Source organism: Macaca fascicularis, chromosome 6, assembly GCF_037993035.2.
Source record: "Macaca fascicularis isolate 582-1 chromosome 6, T2T-MFA8v1.1".
NCBI classification, from domain to species: domain Eukaryota; kingdom Metazoa; phylum Chordata; class Mammalia; order Primates; family Cercopithecidae; genus Macaca; species Macaca fascicularis.
The window spans coordinates 99,130,997-99,152,870 of NC_088380.1; the positions used below are offsets into that span (position 1 = coordinate 99,130,997).

Genomic DNA, 21,874 nt, shown 5'->3' on the forward strand with positions numbered 1-21,874 from the left:
CAGAAGAAATGGATAAATTCCTACATGCATAAAACCTATTAAGACTGAACCATGAAGAAATCCAAAATCTGAATAATCCAACAACAAGTAAGGAGATGAAAGCCATAATAAAATGTCTCCCAGCTAAGAAAAGTCCAGGACTCAGTGGCTTCACTGCTGAATTTCATTAAACATTTAAAGAAGAACGAATATCAATCCTACTCAAATGATTCAGAAAAATAAAGGAGGAGGGAATACTTCCAAAGTCATTCTGCAAGGCCAGTGTTACCCTGATACCAAAATCAGACAAAGACACATAAAAAAGAAGAAAATGACAGGCCAATATCACTTATGAATATTGATCCAGAAATTCTCAACAAAATACCAGCAAACTGAATTCAACAGTACATTATGATGATCATTCATCATGACCAAGTGGGATTTATCCCATGGATGCAAGGAGGGTACTATATATGCAAATCAATCAATGGGATGCATCATACCAACAGAATGAAGAACAAAAACCATATAATCATTTCAACTGATGTTGAAAAAACATTTGATAAAATTCAACATCCCTTCATCACAAAAACTCTCAAAAAAATGGATATAGAAGACACATACCTCAACATAATAAAAGCCATATACAACAGGTCTATAAATAGTATAATACTGAATGGGGAAAAACTGAAAGCCTCTTCTCTAAGATTGGGAACATGACAAGGATGCTCATTTTCACTACTGTTATTCAACACAGTACTAGAAGTCCTAGCTGGAGCAGTCAGACCAGAGAAAGAAACAAGGGCATCCAAATTGGAAAGGAAGAAGTCAAATTATCCCTGTTTGCAGATGATATGATCTTAAATCTGGAAAAACCTAAAGACTTCCCCCAAAAACTATTAGAACTGATAAACAAATTCGATAAAGTTGCAGGAGACAAAATTAACAAACAAAAACCAGTAGCATTTCTGTATGCCAAAAGCAAACATCTGAAGAACAAATCAAGAATGTAATTCCATTTACAATAACCACAAATAAAATGAAATACCTAGGAATTAACTTGAAGCAGTGAAAGATCTGTACAGTGAAAACTATAAAGCATAGAATGCAAGAGAGAAAAGAAGACACACAAAAATGAAAGATATCCCATGGTCATGGATTGGAAGAATTAATATTGCTAAAATGTCCATACTAACCAAAGCAACCTATACATTTAATGTAATCCTTATCAAAATATCAATGACATTCTTCATAGAAATAGAAAAAAAAAAATCCTAAAATTTAAATAGAACCAGAAAAGACCCAGAATAGTCAAAGTTATCCTAAACAAAAAGAACAAAACTGGAAGAATCATGTTACCTGACTTTATCTTACAGAACTACAGTAACATGGTACTGGCATAAAAAGAGACACATGGATCAGTGAAAGAGAATAGAGAACGCAGAGATTAATCCATACATCTATAGTGAATTCATTTTTGACAAAGGTGCCAAGAAGATATTCTGGAGAAAGGACAGCATCTTCAATAAATGGTGTGGGTCAAACTGGATATCCATATGCAAAAAAAGAAAGAAAAAGAAACTGTACTCCTATCTCTCACCATACATAAAAATCAAATCAAAATGAATTAAAAATTAAATCTAAGACCTCAAGCTATGAAATTACTAAAAGAAAACATTGAGAAAAGTCTCCAGGACACTGGACTGGGCAAAGATTTCTTGAGTAATACCCTACAAGTTCAGGCAATCAAACCATAAATGGACAAACTGGATCACATCAAACTGAAAAGCTTCTGAACAGCAAAGTAAGCAATCAACAAAGTGAAAAGACAACCCACAAAATGGGAAAAAAGATTTGCAAACTATCCATCTGACGAGTGGTTAATAACCAGAATATATAAGGAGCTCAAACGACTCTATAGGAAAAAAACTTATGATCTGAATTGAAAATAGGCAAAAGATCTGAATAAACATGTCTCAAAAGAAGACATAAAGATGGAAAACAGGTATATGAAATGGTGCTCAACATCATTGATCATCAGAGAAATGCAAATCAAAACAATGAGATATCATCTCATCCCAATTAAAATGGCTTATATCCAAAAGACAGGCAATAACAAATACTGGCAAGGATATAGAGAAAAGGAAACCCTCGCACACTCTGGGCGGGAATGTAAATTAGTACAACCACTATGGAGAATAGTCTGGAGGTTCCTCGATAAACTGAAAATAGAGCTACCATAGTATCCAACAATTCCACTCCTAGGTATACGCCCAAAAGAACGGAATTCAGTATATTGAAGAGATATCTGCCTTTCCATGTGGATTACAGCACTATTCACAATAGCCAAGATTTGGAATCAATCTAAGTGTCCATCAACAGATGAATAAAGAAAATGTGATACATATACACATAGAGTACTATTCAGCTATAAAATAATGAGTTCTTGTGATTTGCAACAACATAAATGGAACCGGAGGTCACTGGGTTAAGTGAAATAAGCCAGGCACAGAAAGACGAACTTCACATGTCCTCATTTATTTGTGGGCACTAAAAATTAAAATAAGTAGAAGGATGGTTGCCAGAGGCTGGGAAAGTTAGTGGGGAGATGAGAAGAAAGTGCAGATGGTTAATGGGTTCAAAAATACAGTTAGCATAAAACCTAGTATTTGATAGCACAACAGGGTGACTATAGTACATTTTTAACTGTACATTTTTAAATAACTCAAGGAGTATAATTAAATTGTTTTTAACACAAAGGATAAATGCTTGAGGTGATGAATACCCCATTTACCCTGATCTGATTAATACACATTACATGCCTATATCAAAACATCTCTTGTAACTCATAAATATGTATCTACTATGTACCCACAAAAATTAAAAATAAAATCTGGCTAGCACAACTAAAAACAATGGGGGAACAGAATATAATATGTAAAGAGTCTGATTTTTCTTATCCACTGGATTAGGAAAAGAACAGCAAACAAGATTTATGAGCTTAGACTCATTGTAGGCCTCTCCTTAAATAAATGTCGCTGAGGATCCATAATGTGTACTTCAGAAAAGAAAATATTTTTCTTTTAAGAAATGACATGCACCCTGAGTTTTCCAAGAAAAACATCCACCTCTTTCCATGTGAAATGTTTGTCACTCCCTTTCACTGAAGATATTATTGGGCTTCTACAGGAGAGGTAGAATTTATCATTCAGCACAAGATATACACTTTGGGTTTCCAAGAAAGTATTTGGATTGTAACAAGCTCTGATTTTTTAAAACAAGCCCATGTATCAATGTACAAATAAGGGTTTTCTTAGACATTCTTGGATGTCTAAATGCCTAAAGAAGTGGTTCTTAAGGGTAACACATACACATTTAAGAGTAATATACTATTTATATACCCCACCTGGAGCCTGAGAGATGCCACAAAGGCCCCAGCTGACTAAGACCTTTATCCATCCAGCAGTTATCTACTGTGGTGAAGCTTAGATCTCAGATAAACAAAGATTTAAGATGAATTTTTACTTCTCAATTTTCATCTAACTGCCTCTAGCTGACTGGCATACTCTACTTTGGAAAGTTTTCAGATTTGAACCATAGGTGGGTGTGGTGGATAAAGATGAGCGAGCTGACAGATTTGTGTGGGAAAGCACATGCTATCTGTCAGACTATCTTTATAAAATGGAAAAAGGCACTTTATAAATGAGAAAATCTGGCTCAAAAAGTATATGGATTAAACACATAAATCTCTTACCGGTTTTGTTTCTCTGGAGAACCTTGACTAATACAGATGTCTGTTAGATGTTAGGTTCTGAAATGTAGTACTTGCTTGGTTGAATATGAGTAAGATTCCAGAACTCCATTCTGATCTGTTATTTCATTAAAATGACCCTGTAGTACAGTAGTCCTTCTCCTTTTCATCACTGGCATTTATGAAGCATATACTGGGGGTAAAGTCCTATCCTAGCCTTTACAGGAAAGCAAAAGTATAATTCCTATGTTTGTAGAACTTATACTCTATATTATTTCCCTCAAATATATGATCCCACTCTGTAAGGTTCTGTCATGGCTAAACCACTTAGTCCAAATTATTCACTAGGAATATAAAAAGTGGTTGGAGACCTCAAAGATATTTATCTCAATATTTTCCTTCTCTTCTTATATTACCTGAGGACTTTCATCTTCTGCACACCTTTTTATTTTGTTTTGTTAGAATTGAAAAGTACTTTTATCTGGACATCAAAGCTATCACTTCACCAAGAACAGGTTATAGCTAAATCATAACATCTCTCTTTGAATATCCTTCAGTAGTGATCAGAGATCAAGAATAAAGTGCAATGAACTTTTATTCTTAAACGGCAAAACATTTTAAGGGTCAAGGATTTTTTCAATACTGATACTACACACACTGAAAATTTGGATGTGTTATGTTTTGTGCAGAAGGGAAAGGAGTAATACCCATCAATTATTAGAAAGTCCATTGTGCAACTCTTGACTGTTGTATCTTCCAACCTAATCATTTGTTTAATTGATGTTAGTTACAGTTTTTTTTTTTTCATGTCATAAGTTTATTGACAAACATATCTAGTATGCCATGAGTTAGAGTTTGATCCATTTCCAGAGGCTGTATCTCTTAAAATGCTCTTCATATCTGTTAAATGGACGAACTGAAACATCCTTATGATTTAAGCAGTTGGTGTCTTACTATAAGGAAGGGTGCAGCAAATGCAGATCCAAAGTACAAACACAACTAGTAACGGCCACTTGTTTTCCACTGAAAATGGCAAATTCTTTCCAGGGGCCTCCTCATAGTGGCTCCTACGACCACAGAGGTTGTGAACCTCCGGATGCCGTGGCCCAACATAGCGCTGCTGGAAGCTCTGCGAAAGGCGCAGAGACCGAGGACGGATGAAATGGCGGCATCTCCGATGTTAGTTACATTTTTAAGGTGCTTAAATGATTCAAGTATATATTTGTTAACTTCCAAGTGGATCATCTGTCTGGTTTGAGTTTTGGTGGAACAATTTTAAACATACTATCTATTATAATGAGGACAGAGCAACAATATGATCACCATCTAATGTCTGCTGTTAGCTAATTGACCTTAGCTGCCACCTGAATCTCCATGCCTTTTCTCCTGATGACTCTTCTACCTGGAATCTGCTAGCCCCAACCTTCCCCTGGCAGTCTCCTTGTTGCTGAGACGTCAGCTCAAATGTTGCCAATTTAGCAAGACTTTCTCTGGCCAATCTAAGTATTCTCCATCCCCACACAAAGACACTCTATGAAATAAGGGTCTTATTTTACTCCTAACACTCTTTACTACCTGATTCTTTTTCATTTTATTTATTTGTTGTATTCTTTTTAAGGAAATGATAACCTTATGAGTACAGATATTGTGCCTTATTGACTGGTGTATCCCAAGTGTTTGAAATGGCATTTGGAACACAGTAAATGCACAATCAGGGAATAAATGAATGAAATCATATACATAAACTATATGTTTTGAAATACAACTTATCAGGTCTGAAAAAGCCAATTCAATTCACTCGTTTTTCATTGACTTAATTTGTACATATCAAATGTTTAATTATCCGAGAAAATCTTCTTCAACTTCTCTCCAAATTACTCCAAAACTGCAAGCATCGTATGCAGAGTTATTCTACAAAAAATCCTTATAAAAATCTAACACAAAGCTATGAAGAAAGATAACATCATATTAAACGTTCTTTTGTGCCTTTTTGTTTTTTTTAACATAATTTCAGTAAAGAACAGAGCTGACCTATGCAATAAATTGGTTTTTTGTTTGGCTTTAAATTTCTACCACATGCTAGAGCTAGCGGGGGAGAAAAGGGAGTGAGAAGATACTCAGATGAAACGAACAGAATCTCTTACCACCAGGCCTGCACAGTTGAATGAGAGGGTCAACAGAGAAATCAGTTACCTCTATGTTTAATGACATCAGAGGTAGGCTGAAGACCCCAGCTGCAGACAATTTCTGTGTTCCTCCCACTTATTGATTAGTATCAATAATGATGAAGGTACAATAGTTCTATCTGAGAGCTACTTGTGTTTAACTTGGCTCATATTAAAGAAATGAAGGCAAGTCATAAATAAAAGCCACAAAGAACATTCAGAAAACCATGCATGCATTTATTTTTAACTTTCATGTACCTAATGGTCTGTTTAAAGGAAAACTCTACCTCAATGAAAAACATAGGTCCACAAACATTCCCAAATATAATTTCCAAAATCAGTTTTTTAGACGTATAAACACCCTCTGCGTGCACACATATGCCTCTTCTTATACTTAATGACAGACTTGATACTCTAGAACTTTGAAATTTTGATATTTGTGTGTCATTATTTTATCGCACTTTGACAAGTTGAAGCAGGTAAGTTCTGGGATTATGCTATACTACATCTGCAAGGTACATTTTCATATATAGAGGTGACTGTTTACACTTTTGGTTAATATACAGTATGTGAAGCATCTAAGGGCTTTTTTTCTCAATAAATGGCAAATCCTTTTAATAAATTCAATGTGCCCACTTCATTTAATTTTTGAAAATGCCTCTAGTGAGAAAAAATATGTAATATAAAAGCAAATCTATTTTCTCTACTTTAGAAATCAATGGAAACCACAAATTTTAAAATAATCATGTTTCATTATGTATGATTTTTCTTTAACGATTCCCTTGAGCTCTCCATGTTACTGAAGGAAGTCAAAGCAGCAGGTTGAGCTACCTTTTTAGGAGTGATTTTTCATGAGAGAGCAATGCAAGTAAGAACATCATCCTTTTTGATGATTTCAGAAATATAGCAGGCAAATTCCTCATCTAGCCTTCAATAAATATTAATGCCATTTGGATGGTGAATAAAATATTCTTGAAGGGTCTGTGACCAGATAAACCAGTATTAGATCTAAAAAGTGGTTTTACCCATTGATATCTAGCCATCAAATGAAAAGAAAAAAGACTTTTACTCATTCATCTGTTCATTCCACCAGTATTTTGGGGGTATCCATTGAATCACAAGCAGAAAGTGCTCTTCAGTGGGATACTCAGGGTTGACATTCTACAACTAAGGCACAGGGACACCGACACAGAGCAGACCTGCAACAGTGCCAGGGCAGATTCTGGGGGCTATTTAGTCCTTCTGCTGCTGGAGAATGAGGAAATCTGGGGAGCCCTGGGTAGGTTCAGGGCAGTGGAGGTGGTGATGCAGTCTTGGGCAACTTGGAAGAGCATCTATTTGCCAAGGAGTGAGGAAGTACTTCAACATTCTAACAACCCACTGAGTCATTAAGGAGCACAGAGGAGGTGTACTGACCCCAGACTGCGGGCTTGTGAATGTAGGGGTCAGTGTCCAGGTAAAAGAACCAGGGAAGGAAGCTCCTAAAACATCAAATGAGAGTGAGTGGTCAGCAGATGATTCCAACCACTACTTATCCTTCAACTTTTTACCTTTACAGTCAAAAGTGACCTCCAAAAACCTCAAATTGAAAATAACCCAGACTGGGCCTACAAGCAGATGTATATGATTTAACTGCAAAGATTGAGGCATAATGTCTGAGGGGGACTGGAGCTATAAAGTGCTGGTGCAATCTGAATGGGAGGCAGGGAGGAGAGAAAGACAAGGCTGGAGAGCTGGGCAGTGACCGGATGGTAGGTGCTCTTCTGCACCTTGTTACAGAGGGCTTGGGCTCCAACAAGTTATACTAGAAAGCCATGGGAGTGCTTAAAACAGGAAAATGACAGGCCTAGATAAGTATTTTCGACAGTTCACCCTGGCTTCTATGCAGGGGTTGGCTTGAGGAGCAAAATGGTGAAGGTTGGAAGGCTAAACAGGAGGAAGTGTAATCAGTAGTGAATACCCTGCACTTCTCTACAGCTCCATGGCAAGGTCCATGACCATGATCAAAGCTAGTTATGGTGGCCCAAACCACAAGAAGAGATGAGAACTTTGGAAAATAATCTAGCAGTTCTTCAAAGTATCTGTCAATGACTAGATGTAGAATTACCATATGGCTCAGCAATTTTACTCTAAAGTATATGCGCAAGAGAAATAAAAAAATATGTACACACAAAACTGTACATGAACATTCACTTTAGCATTATGTGTAACAGTCAAAAAGTGGATCAACTCAAATGTCCATCAACTGATGAATGGGTAAGCAGAATGTGGTACACATGTACATGGGAATATTTAGTCATAAAAGAAATGAAGTACTGATACATGCTACAACATAAATGAACCTTAAAAATATGGTGCTAAGTGAAACAAGCCAGTCACAAAGGGCCACGTATTGTATGATTTCATTTGTATGAAATATTCAGAATAGGCAAATCTATGGAGACAGAAAGTGGATTAGTGGTTGCTTATGACTGAGGGAGGGGAGGAAGGATGGAGAGATTGGGGGTGATAACTAAGGGGCACAGGATTTCTTCTCGGGTGAATGAAAACATTCTAATGTGGACTGTGTGATCGATGCTCAACTCTGTGAATATACCAAAAGGCAATGAATTATATCCTTCCAACGAATGAATTGAACAGTATGTGAATTATATCTCGACAAAGCTGTTTACAAAAACGTGTGTATGAGAGCCCTTTCAACAATAACAAAAACAACAACAATGTAAAGTGGCCCTACAGTGGCAACCTGGGGAATACCAACATTTCAGCAGCAAGAGGAATAAGAAATGCCCCAAAAGAGACAAAGGAAAAAAATAACTGGAAAAGTTTGGGAATGAAGAGAGCTAAGGGAGCAAAAGATGCCTAAATATACAATGTCTCAGGTTTTATTGGGAAAATGAAATTATATCCATACTTATGAAACAGTAAGGAAACCAAAGTATCCAGTTTCTTCAAAAGATCAAAGAAAGACTCTTTACTAAACTTCATGCAAGGTTAAAGTAAATACTAGCTCAAGAACATCTCACAGGAGAGGGATAGCAGTGGGGGCAAAAATCAAGTTATTGGATTTTTATTTTCCAGTGCTTCTTTATCTGAAGCAAGTTTTATCAATTTTATCAAGCGCACGGGATAAATGTAACTCAAAAAACGATCTGACTGAAGTGTGTTCTCCTAGATGGTTCATCACACTTGGTCTTCATTTAGCCTCTGTCAAGAGTAGTTACGTAACCTGTGAAATAAAGGGCACGTAGCAGAGCAGGGCTCCACAGTATTTTTGTGAGTGTGTTGGTTAATTTTCTGTGTCAGCTTGACAGGGCTAAGGGAGGGCCAAACAAATGGTAAAACATTACTCCTGAGTATGTCTGTGAGTATATTTCTAGAAGAGATTAGCATTTAAATCAGTAAACTGAGTACAGAAGATCAATGTAGACAGATTTATTCAATCCTTGAGGGCTCAGAGACAACAAAAAGGCAGAGGATGGGCACATTTTCTTTCTTTCCTTTTCTTTTCTTTCTTTCTTTTTTTTTTTTTTTTTTTTTTTTTTTTTTTTTTTTTTTTTTGAGACAGTCTGGCTCTGTCACCCAGGCTGGAGTACAGTGGCATGATCTAGGCTCACTGCAACCTCCAACTCCTGGGTTCAAGCAATTCTGTCTGCCTCAGCTTCCCGAGTAGCTGGGATTACAGTCACCTGCCACCACACCTGGCTAATTTACGTATTTTTAGTAGAGGCAGGGTTTCGCCATGTTGGCCAGGCTGGTCTCAAACTCCTGACCTCAGGTGATCCACCTGCCTCAGCCTCCCAATGTACTGAGATTACAGGTGTGAGCCACCCGGCCCAGCCAGAGGATGGGGAGATTTTCTGTCTCTCTCCTTGAATTGGAACATCCATCTTCTCCTATCCTTGGATGTCAGTACTTCTGCTTTTCAGACCTTTGAACTCCAGATTTACACCAGTACCACACCCGTGCCCCCCAGCTTCTTGGACATTAGAACTAGGACTGAATTATACCACTGACTTTCCTGGCTCTCTGGCCTGCAAACAACAGATCACAGGACTTCTCAGCTTCCATAATGAGGAACCAATTCCCATAATAAACTCCTCTTATATATCTATGTAAATCCTATTGATTCTGTTGAAGAAGCCTGATTAATACAGTAAGAAAAATGTGTCTCTGATCTCCCACCTCCTGGAATCTTTGGGGTAAATGAGGTGGGATGGGGTTCTGATGGGTAAGTTCATAAGCAAAGCACTAGTGCTTCATTTCCACTGAGAAGAGGCACAAAATGGGGAGTGAGAGAGACAGGTAGCAGCAACAACTGGTTTGTATGTATGCTGGGGTAAAGTTTTAAATTATTTTGGTAGCTAACAACCAGTAAGATATGGATCCCAGACCCAGCTTATTTTTCAGTGTATTGGTTTGCTAAGGCTGCTGTAACAAAATGTCACAGCATGGGTAGCTTAAACAGAGATGCATTTTCTCACAATCCTGGAAGCTAGAAGTCCAAGATCAAAGTGTTGGCAGGGTTGGTTTCTTCTGAGGCCTCTCTCCTTGGCTTGTTGATGGCTGTCTTCTCCCTGTGTCCCTCTGTGTGTCTGTGGCCAAATTTCTTCCTCTTAGAAGGATCCCAGTCATATGGGATTATCACCCACCCTAATGATTTCATTTCAGTTTAATTACCCTTTTAAAGGTCTTATTTTCAAATACAGTCACATTCTGAAGTGTTGGGGGTTAGGACTTCAACATATGAAGTTTTAGGAATGGGGACACAATTGGCTAGGTGCAAGGAATTAGAATTTCAGGGTAAGAATTATTCAATCAATAAATTATTTTACTGTCTTTACGTTTGTTTGAGGAAAACTCCAGGACATGTTTTGGTTTTGTTTTGTTTTAACAAAGTTAATCTAACCCATGCTTAAAAAGTAGGTGGTTCACAATATTCAATCCATTCTGAGAACTGCTGGTGGCCAATGTTGCTGTCAATCATTTCCCTTTGCCCCACTGAGATACTCTCAGGCTCTTTGATGGTAACAGAGGAACAAATAGAGTGCTTTTCCAGATCTCAATGTTGTCAGAGTTGCCTTTGACAACAAGGAAGGAAACCTTGCCTTTCTTGCACTACTTGTGCATAACTCTCAACTCTGAGGCACTGCAAGCAGGAGCAAGAAAGAAACATCAAGGCTGAGCATGGGAGAAACACAATTGTTAATAAAGCCAGGCTGAGCCCCTGAAAATGCAAAGCAAGGAGACTGGGCTTGATTTTAATAGACCTGATTCTGTTCATGTGGCTAGATTTTGTTGCTGAGGACTTTTCCTTTCCTCACTGGATCAAAAGATTGTGAGAGTTAAAAATATAACTCAAGAGTTAAAACTATTTAGTTTACAAGGCTGCGATCATGGAATGAAAAAGAGGGGCCAGGTTTTGGTTTTATGATGTTAGGTGCATTTATGATGTTAGGTGTACCAAGTCTGGTACATTCCTTAACATCTTTACTCTGATCTATTTTTTTTTTCTTTTTTGTCATTGTAGTTATACTTCTTTTTTTTTTTTTTTTTTTTTTTTTTTTGAGACGGAGTCTTGTTCTGTCACCCAGGCTGGAGTGCAGTGGCCCAATCTCGGCTCACTGCAAGCTCTGCCTCCGGGGTTCACGCCATTCTCCTGCCTCAGCCTCCCAAGTAGCTAGGACTATAGGCGCCCACCACCGTGCATGGTTAATTTTTTGTATTTTTAGTAGAGACAGGGTTTCACCGTGGTCTTGATCTCCTGACCTCATGATCCACCTGCCTCAGCCTCCAACAGTGCTGGGATTAGAGGCGTGAGCCACCACGCCCAACCCATTGTTGTTATACTTCTAACATAATTTATGATTTCTTTACTTATTTCATTTACTCTTTATCTCTCTACACGATACTAAAATGTAAATTCCTCTAGGACAGGGATCTCTGTTTCATTCCTTGATCTATCCCAAGCACCTAAAATAGAACTGGTCCCAGAGAAGTCATTGAATAAAGGCTGGTTGAATTAATGAATAAATATATCTCATTAAATGAAGCAAACTGATTTTTTAAAACATGCATTCCAAAATTCTAATTACTTAAATGTGTTGTCCTTTGAAATTGTCACCTTGGGGACTCTGCTTATTCCAATGATGCTATTACTCAAAAACACTTAGACTCTTTAAAGCCCCAGTTTATGAGCCACACAAGAAATTAGTCTTATTACCTTATATAGTTTACTCTTCACGATAACCATCATTTTTCAATGTGATTATCTATTTTCTTTATTGAAATTTGTCCTTTTAGTTCTTCTCTCAAGTCAAACCCATCCTGAAAGGATGAAGATTTATGATGATTCCGTAGAGAATTAACAACAGCAAAAATCTCTCATTACACAGTCACCGGAATTGACGGGAGGCCCAGTAACATGCTATAATATCTCTTGCTTCTCAAGAGGAATTTGGATAATCACATTTGACGGTGTTTTGTTTTGCCAGCACTTGCTGATTTAATTAATTTTTAAAATGAAGTGCCACTGGTATAGTTAGGTCACTCAGCACAACAGGAGGCAAAGCCATGAAAAATCAGCAAAGTGACACTTCTTTGTATTTCATAGGGTTATCTTTTACAAACAACTATTTTTTTTCCAATACAGAAATATTAAGTGCTAAATGGAGAAAACCTGGAAAATGCATAAAACAACAGAGAAGTATTCTGATAGAATTCCCATATGCAGAAATGAGTGTGTGGAAGGCCGGATGGCTGCAGCTTCATCTCAGGCACAGTCGCCTTCTTACAGATCCCTGACTGGTCGGCTCTGCAGTCCTGCGACCTCAGCACTTTGGCAAATCGCTCTATCCTCTGCCAGGTGTGCTGTCCCCCCACTGTCCCTCCTTTTACCTGGTAGCACTATCTCACCAAGGAGATCCCAGCTTACACTGTTTCCTCAGGAGAGCCTTCTCTCACTATTGGGAAGAAGTCTCGTGAGTTTTGGCTTTGTAGTATGTATCACAGTGGGTGGTTATATATTGGGTGACTACTTGATTCATACGTGTCTCTTTACTAATCTATGTAAAATGAGGGCAGGGATCATGGATGTTTTGGTCACCATAGTCCCTCAAGTTCCTCATGCTGACCCCTCGCTCAATAAGTACATTCCTCCATTCTGCACTCATGTCTCAAGTGCTAATCACTTGTTAGAACCAGGTTAGGAGCTAGATTCTGACCAAGCTCTTTCATTAACCTGAAGAACTAATCAAAAATCATCATACCTAGGTACCCGGTCCCTTTAAGAAAGCCCTGAGGTGATTTAAGATTTGATCTTAAAGTATGTTCATTCTTAAGCTTTTTATGGAAGACAATATAAAAATGTCCATTAGAAAAATATTGGTATAATTTTTGTAAAACCATATAGTAGCTCTTCTTTATCTACATGGGATATGTTTCAAGACCCCCACTGGATGCCTGAAACCATGGATAGCACTGAATGCTACATATATTATGTTCTTTCCGATACAAAGGTATCTATCATAAACTTTAATTTATAAATTAAGAAATCAAAAATAACTAATAATAAAATGGAGCTATAACAATAAACTGTAATAAGGCCGGGAACAGTGGCTCATGCCTGTAATCCCAGCACTATGGGAGGCAGAGATGGGCGGATCATGAGGTCAGGAGTTCGAGACCAGCCTGGCCAACATGGTGAAACCCCGTCTCTACTAAAAATACAAAAAATTAGCTGGGTGTGGTGGCAGGTGCCTATAGTCCCAGCTACTCGGGAGGCTGAGGCAGGAGAATCGCTTGAACCCAGGAGGCAGAGGTTGCAATGAGACGAGATCGCGCCATTGCACTCCAGCCTGGGTAACAGAGCGAGACTCCATCTCAAAAAATAAATAAATAAAAATAAATAAAACAATATACTGTAATAAATATTATGTGAATGTAGTCTCTCCTAAAATATCTTACTGTACTGTACTCACATATTTTTGAACTCTGGTTAAGCATGGGTGACTGAAACTGGAAAGTGAAGCTACAGAGAAGCAGGGACCACTGTCATAAAAAACCTATTGTCTGGAATTAAGGTCCATGTAGTAAGTTTCTTCTATGGAAAGAAAAAAGGTTTGTTCTTCAGAATAACTTTTCTGCTTCCTACTTGAATAAGAACTGTAAAAACCCCAAATTTTCCCTTTTTCTTGGCTATCAAGAAGGTTGGACCAAAGTTGACCTCCTTATCCTAATAATTAGTGTATCCTTGGCATGTACTTTTCATCTGTGTGTCTGATCTTCTGAACTGATTCTTGTTCTACGTTTAATTACCTTGGATCTTCATGTTTTAACAGCATAGGAGGCTTCAAATCTACTCTATAAATAGGTGAGATTGGAAACAATTAGTAAATATTTATCAGATCATTATTTTTCCAGTGTTGTGTTTTAATCAGTGTAGTAAGTTTATGCTTTTTTGTTTGTTTGTTTGTTTTTGTTTGTTTGTTTGTTTGAGATGGAGTCTTGCTCCATCGCCCAGGCTGAGGCTGGAGTGCAGTGGTGCAATCTCGGTTCACTGCAAGCTCTGCCTCCCAGGTTCATGCCATTCTCCTGCCTCAGCCTCCCAAGTAGACTACAGGCACCTGTCACTACACCCAGCTAATTTTTTGTATTTTAGTAGAGACCGGGTTTCATTGTGTTAGCCAGGATGGCCTTGATCTCCTGACCTCGTGATCCACCCGCCTTGGCCTCCCAAAGTGCTGGGATTACAGCCGTGAGCCACCATGCCCAGCCAGTTTATGCTTTTTGAAACTCTATTTTTCATGATATATTGAGTTATTAAATATGATTCCACTAAAAGAATTTGAATATTTTATCTGGCCCAAATTCTGATATAGATACAAATGTTCACACATTATAGGCAAGATTACATATAAAAGAATGGCATACAATGTATCAGTACTGCTGTGGAACAAACCATTCCAGCTTAGTGGTTTAAAACAACAATCACCATATTAACTCAAGAATTCAGTGGGTTGGCAATTTGGGGTGGATTCAGCCAGTCAGTTCTTCTGCTGATTCACTCACTCAAGCAGCTGCAGTTCTTTGGCTTTTCAGGTGGGGCAGGACGGCCTAGGAAGGCCTCACTCCTTTATGTTGGTGCTGGTTATCATCTTGGCAACAGGTCTCCAGCAGGCTAGCCAGGGCTTCTTTGCACAAAAGCTGGGTTCCAAAAGCAGCAAGAGAAACAGAGCTCCTGTGCTAAAGTGCCCTTGAAGGCTCTGCTTGCAACACTTTGCTAATATCCTATTGGTCAAAGGAAATCACATGGCCAAGCTCAGAGTCAGAGTGGGTCAATGATACAGGTAGGTTTGATTAATTGGAAGCTATTACCGTAATAATTTACTACAGAGGATAATAAATTAATTAAAATAATCTTTCTTTTCAGTTTTCAAAATACAATTGAAGGTACTGCTTTTGACCAAATAATAGTCTCTGGAAAGCAACTGTGGTTTATTACAACGTCTAAGTTCCATTGCTCATCAAGGATCTCGATTCACTGTTGCCTGATGGCCAAAAAAAAAAAAAGAAAATTCCTTTCTCCAGATCAGAAAAAAAAGGTCAGATTCAGATACTGAGGTATGTGAAAATCAGTATTTCACTAGATCAGGCATGGTTCCAATACCAGTATAAAGAAACAAATCTGAAAGAAAAGAAATTATGTTTGCAAAACAAATATGGAGACGGTTTCTATAACTCTGGAAAAACATAGTAGATAATAAGAATACATATTCTCAACTTTTCAGTCAGGGACCATAAATATCAACAAATCACAAAGAAAGAATGAAAAATATACACTATGGTGGTGAACTGAGAATATTAATAACTATGACTTATTGTTTATAACCTGAATCCAAACAGTTCTATAAAATAAACAAGTTTTCAAGTTGAATGAAATATCATTAGCTTTAGTGCGATGGTTAATACCGAGTGTCAACTTGATTGGATTGAAGGATGCAAAGTATTGTTCCCAGATGTTTCTGTGAGGGTATTGCCAAAGGAGATTAACATTTGAGTCAGTGGGCTGGGGAAGGGAGACCCACCCTTTATCTGGTGGGCACAATCTAATCAGCTGCCAGGGAATACAAAGCAGGCAGAAAAACGTGAAAAAGCAAGACCGGCCTAGCCTCCCAGCCTACATCTTTCTCCCGTGCTGGATACTTCCTGCCCTCAAACATCAGACTCCAAGTTCTTCAGTTTTGAGACTCAGACTGGCTCGCCATGCTCCTCAAGCTTGCAGACAACCTATTGTGGGACATTGTGTTTGTGTAAGTTAACACTTAATAAACTCTCCTTTATATATATGCATCTATCCTATTAGTTCTGTTGCTCTAGGGAACCCTGACTAATACAGCAAGCATAATGGTATTTTGGTTCAATAAAATGAAAACAACTACAGTAAAAACCAATTTATTGTTCCAAATCACTTCATTAAACATTACGCATTTAAGAGAATCACAAGCAAATGTATTGAGAGCTAACTGGCATCCACTTGGAAGCTTACAATTAGAGTGAATTTCAATATAATTGAAGTAAGTTTTAAAATCTGTCCCTAAACTACTTTATTATCCTCATCTCCTGCATAGCATCAGTCTTCTACCTTCCAAGAACATTTAAGCACTTGCTTCCTCCTCATGTACATGTCTTGGTAATCATTATTTCTAAGCTTTGGTATCCCTTCTCCCTCTCCTCAACCTTATCCACTGGTTTTATTTCTGAAGACCCAATGAAATATCACTCCTCTGGGAATCCTTCCCTAACATCCACAAGAAGAAATAACTTGCTCCTGTGTACTCGCCCACAATATTTTACTTCCTTTGTCTTCCCAGACAATTCTTGTTATCCTCTGGGCTGATCTCTTAAGTAAGTGGCTCTATCTGTTCAGGAAGGGTTCAGGTTTGGTACCTCTGATTTATGATGAGATGTTAAGTTAAGCTATCTGCTCAACTTCGTAAAAGACGAATTGGGACGAAGAGGGAGACGAGAAGGAAGATGAAAAATGGGAATCTGGAGACAGAGATGAAGTGGCAAGGAAAGTTGAAGACAGGGAAAAATCAAGGGAGAGGGAAGTGGGGAAGGGAGGAAATCTTTGAGGAAGGAAGTCAAGAAGAGAAAAGAGTGAGAGAAGACGCTCTAGCTCACAACAGAGTTTACAATGTGTCCGACTCTATGTTATCTTTTTAAATCTTTACAATAATTTTATATGTAAATACTATTAGTATCCCTATTTTACAGATGAAGAAACTGAGACAAGGAGATTTGTGTACCTGGTCCAGAATCTCACAATTAGGAAGAGGCACAGCAAGAGCACTAACAGAGGTCTAGATGCCTTCAAGGCAGAGCAATAGTCACTACATCTTCCTGCCTCACATTGATCTGCCTTTCAGTCAACAAAGAGTAACTTCAGACTCTTGCTTGGAACTATTTCCTGATCAATTTCATCAAGACCACAATGGAGAAAAAATATATTTTGTAAAGGTTATTTGTGAAGTATATCCCACCCACTCATCTAGGCAGCCCAGGTTTAAAACCTCAACAATGAAAAGAATTACTAAGGTAAGTATTTGACTTACTCATTTTCAGCGTACAGCAGAAATTCTTTCCTGAATTCCTTCAGTGTGATGCCCCCTGCTTACCCTCAGAGATGTTATAAGCAACAGCCTTATGAAATCTTGTGCTGTATTTGTTGCTGGCTTGTAGCTTAGGACCTACAGCCTGACTAGAAGAGGCAGGAAGCTTGCTCCGGGAGGAGTATAACCTAGTGGTGAAGACGATAGACGCCCCAATTGTTCAAGTACTGCTTCCAGTTGTTACTATGTATTACGTAAAGTTTATTGGGTTCTCCAAGCCTCAGCATTGTCATCAATAACATGATAGTCCCTGGCTCACAGAGTTGCTGTTAAGATTAATGAGAGAATACTTGTAAAACACTTTGTACCATGCCTAGCACATAGTAAGTGCTCAATACATATGATCATCGAACAGTATCCCCCAAAACTAAAGCTACATGCAATATCTTTCAGGTCTAGATTCTAGCAAAGACTTTGCCTCTCTTAAAGAGTTGACATCTTCTTATTTGCACGGACATTCAACTTCTCTTTTAGCTTTGGCCACTGCTAAGATCAAAGACAAAATTTCACCTCAACTTTGGCACATTTGCGGAATTCTATCGCTTGTGGATCTCTAGTCTAACATTGCTTTCCATTTCATCTATATTTTCCCTATTCTGATTGTCTATTTGTATTAGGATATACATTATTGTAAGTGACTTCAAATATTTGTGGAATAAAGCAAACATCATACATGAATTAATAATTTTGTTTTTTTATGTCTGCTCAATCACCAGAAAAGGCTGTTTCCCGAATGTGGGGAACATATTGATTCCCCCCAAAACCAAACTTGATGATTTGCAAGCAACATGTTCTTAGAAAACATTTACTGAATACATGAATATTGAATTACAGGAAATATGATACTTAATGAAAGTTCTACAGAAAACACTGAAATTCCAGTTCTAGATAACAATCATGCAAGTGTGTTTCCAGATTACTTCAAATTTATTTTTCAATGGGAAGTGTTTTTTCTCCCCCTTTTGTTTTTCTGGTCATCTTTTACAGTAATTTCAAGTCATGCTCTTTTCTCATTCTCCCAGGAGAAGGACTGCGCTGTGTCTGCCAGTGAACTCACCATGGTTGTGTACCAAGAAGCGTTCAGAGACTTTCCTGTTAGATGCAACCCCCCACATTAAAATAATGTGTTTTGGAGCTCGACGGGAATGTGTGAACATTGAGCCTAGCTGTGCCACTTTTTAGATGAGAAAACGAGGCCCAGAGAGTTTATGAAGATGGCAGCAGTGGAGCTGAATAAGAACACAGCCTTGTCAATCTCCATCCAGGTTTTTCTCGCTATCTTCTCCTGTAACTTTCTAGAAGAGCAAGTGTCATAGTGATAGAAACTAAATTAGTCGCATACACAAAGAATCATCTGTTCTTTCCGTTTCAGTTTCCTTTCTAAAATGCCTTATTATACAAACAGCAAACTATTTAAAGACAGGTTTCCTGGAACTAGCGTTATTGGTCTGAAAGGGCCTCTGAAGAGTCCCGGAATAAGTCTGCTAACCAAAGGAATGACCCTCTCACAGAGACCACCACTGACTGCCATGTGAGCCGCTGTCCCTCCAGCTGCCCTCACTCCACCGGCTGCTCCCTCTCACATCCCTCTTTGGATTCCTTATCACTATGTATTATTATCTTTTTTATCTTTTCTTTGTGCATTTAGGGTGTTGTCACTGCCTCTAGTGTGCAAAGTATACCCTGCCCGTTAGCTGGATAGGCAATTTTTAACTAGTTGTAATGTATGTGGACAATCCCATTATCAGTTATTTTCAATTAATTCTTTTTCTGATGTGTTGAATTTGTCACAGTCTTCATTTAGATCTGTTTCTCTATCTGTATATTATACACGCATACACACACACATTATTTATAAGGTTGACAGTGTGATCTTAAAATTAGAGTTTATATGTTCAAAATATTTAAATATTTAGAACTTGTATAAAACATTTAGGGTTTTTTTCTTTCAAATAGTCATATTAGTTTAACATCAGCTAAGAAACATAATTATGATTTAATACATCCATCAAAAAAGTTAGATCTTCATGTTAAAGCCCAAAATAAAAATTCCAAGCGTAGAACATTAATGGATGCATGCTAATTGCCAGAAACATTTGCTGCTCAAAACAAAGAAAATAGAACTAAATTATATTATTCTTAATGTCTTTGTAATCTAGAAGGCTTTGTGAGAATATACCCAACCTGAGGAAACAGGGTTAGAGATTTACAGATATTTGCATGCTTTTCTTTCTGGCAAATGCAAATTTCTTAAGGAAATAAAAAGATCTAAAAATTGCACCATGTCAAATGAAAATGAGTGCAGGTGAGAGAAAGATTTGCCTGTTGCAATATCTTTGCTCTCACTTAGGGAACAAGAGAGCTTCTTTTTTTACATTTTCCCCTTTTATTCCAAAGCTATTTTAGCCAAAGGAATTTTAAAAAGGAGTCTCAAAACCAACCTTATTTTAAAAAGTTAATTTTAAAAGATAGTTTGAACCTGAAACTAGAAAAGATAAATTCTTGCTACTCACAAAAGGTTAATTTCTAGATCAAAGATTTCCATTTTTAGTTACGTATCCAAGAACACATCTAACTCTAAACAACTGCAGATCCACAGAAGCTGTTTCCTTATGAACAATGTTAAGTGGTATTGGCCCCATTTGCCACTAAACTGAGAGCTCCTTGAAAGTGAAAAATTTCCTTAATTTTTGTCATATTATCTAGCACACAGCCTGATGCATGGGGCTTAATAAATCGTTAAATAATAAATGAGTAAGGGAATAGTAATCAACTTTAATATCTATAAGCTTTGCTTTAAAAAAAAAGATCCAGAGAAGAAACAGAAAAAAATGGAAAATCATTAAATTTAAAAGTGTAGCTTAGGCGGGACGCGGTGGCTCACGCCTGTAATCCCAGCACTTTGGGAGGCCGAGACGGGTGGATCACGAGGTCAGGAAATTGAGACCATCCTGGCTAACACGGTGAAACCCCATCTCTACTAAAAATACAAAAAATTAGCCGGGCATGGTGGCCGGAGACTGTAGTCCCAGCTACTGGGGAGGCTGAGGCAGGAGAATGGCGTGAACCCGGGAGGCGGAGCTTGTAGTGAGCCGAGATCACGCCACTGCACTCCAGCCTGGGCTACAGAGCGAGACACCGTCTCAAAAAAAAAAAAAAAAAAAAAAGAAAAAGTGTAGCTTAAAGAGAACTTGATGGTCTCCCTGAGCTGCTCTTCCATGCTGGAATCCCCTTATCCAAAGCTAAATCCACTTTCATCTCAGCTTGACCTTCTATCTTCCAATGACACTCATGCTCCCAATGCAGACAAGATTTGCAATTGCAGAAGAGGTGTCTCATTTCTAGAGGATGGATAGGTTTTTGCCTCCAGGAGAGTAATCATTCACTCTCTCCTCAAAAAAAGTTATATTTGCAAAAATGTGTTTTTTGCCATCTGTTTCATTGATTCCGGTCCTGTTTTCCACAGTGCCAGCTATCATTCATGTCCTCATCTACAACCCAAAACTTTGCAGCAGGATATTGAAGATGTTCAAGACAATTAGCAAGAGGGGAAAAAATGCACATAATTGGTACTTTTGTTACTTCTCTATAGTCCAGAAGAGACCTTAGGAGGACAGAAGGCATTTTCATCAAAGAGCAAATTATTCTAAGCAGAAACTTTTAAAACAGACTGGTATTTTGAAGATTTGAAATTTTAAAAGGGTAAAAGCATATCATTTTCAGTCTCTGAAAAATGGCTGTCACAAAAACTTTTGGGCTATTTTTTTGCTTTAAGAACCATTTAATGGCCGGGTGCTGGCGTTACGCCTGTAATCTCAGCACTTTGGGAGGCAGAGGAGGGCGGATCTCGAGGTCAGGAGATCGAGACCATCCTGGCTAACATGGTGAAACCCTGTCTCTATTAAAAAATACAAAAAGACAAAATTAGCCAGGCGTGGTGGCGGGCGCCTGTAGTCCCAGCTACTCGGGAGGCTGAGGCAGGAGAATGGCGGGAACCTGGGAGGGAGGCGGAGCTTGCAGTGAGCAGAGATCGCGCCACTGCACTCCAGCCTGGGCGACAAAGCGAGACTCCATCTCAAAAAACAAACAAACAAACAAACAAACAAAAAACTATTTAACGAGAATGTACTGGAAAAGATTATGCATCCCTTCTATGATCACAGTTTCAGAATGAGGTGGTTTCTAATGGAGGAGGCATAACACAAATCCAAGAAACTTGGTGTATCTATCCTTATCAAGAATATCATCAGCTCACCTTCACGGTAGAGTTTACCTATGCCATCTCTCTTTCCTGAAAACCTTAAAGA

General features: G+C 38.2%; 1 protein-coding gene and 1 pseudogene across 14 annotated transcripts in view; both read right to left on the minus strand.

The window, feature by feature from the left end:
- The window catches only part of MCTP1 (multiple C2 and transmembrane domain containing 1), a 596,832-nt gene that overhangs the window by 431,879 nt on the left and 143,079 nt on the right, over positions 1-21,874 (minus strand). The window lies entirely within an intron of this gene.
- LOC123574124 (cytochrome c oxidase subunit 7C, mitochondrial-like) lies at positions 4,524-4,843 on the minus strand (annotated as a pseudogene).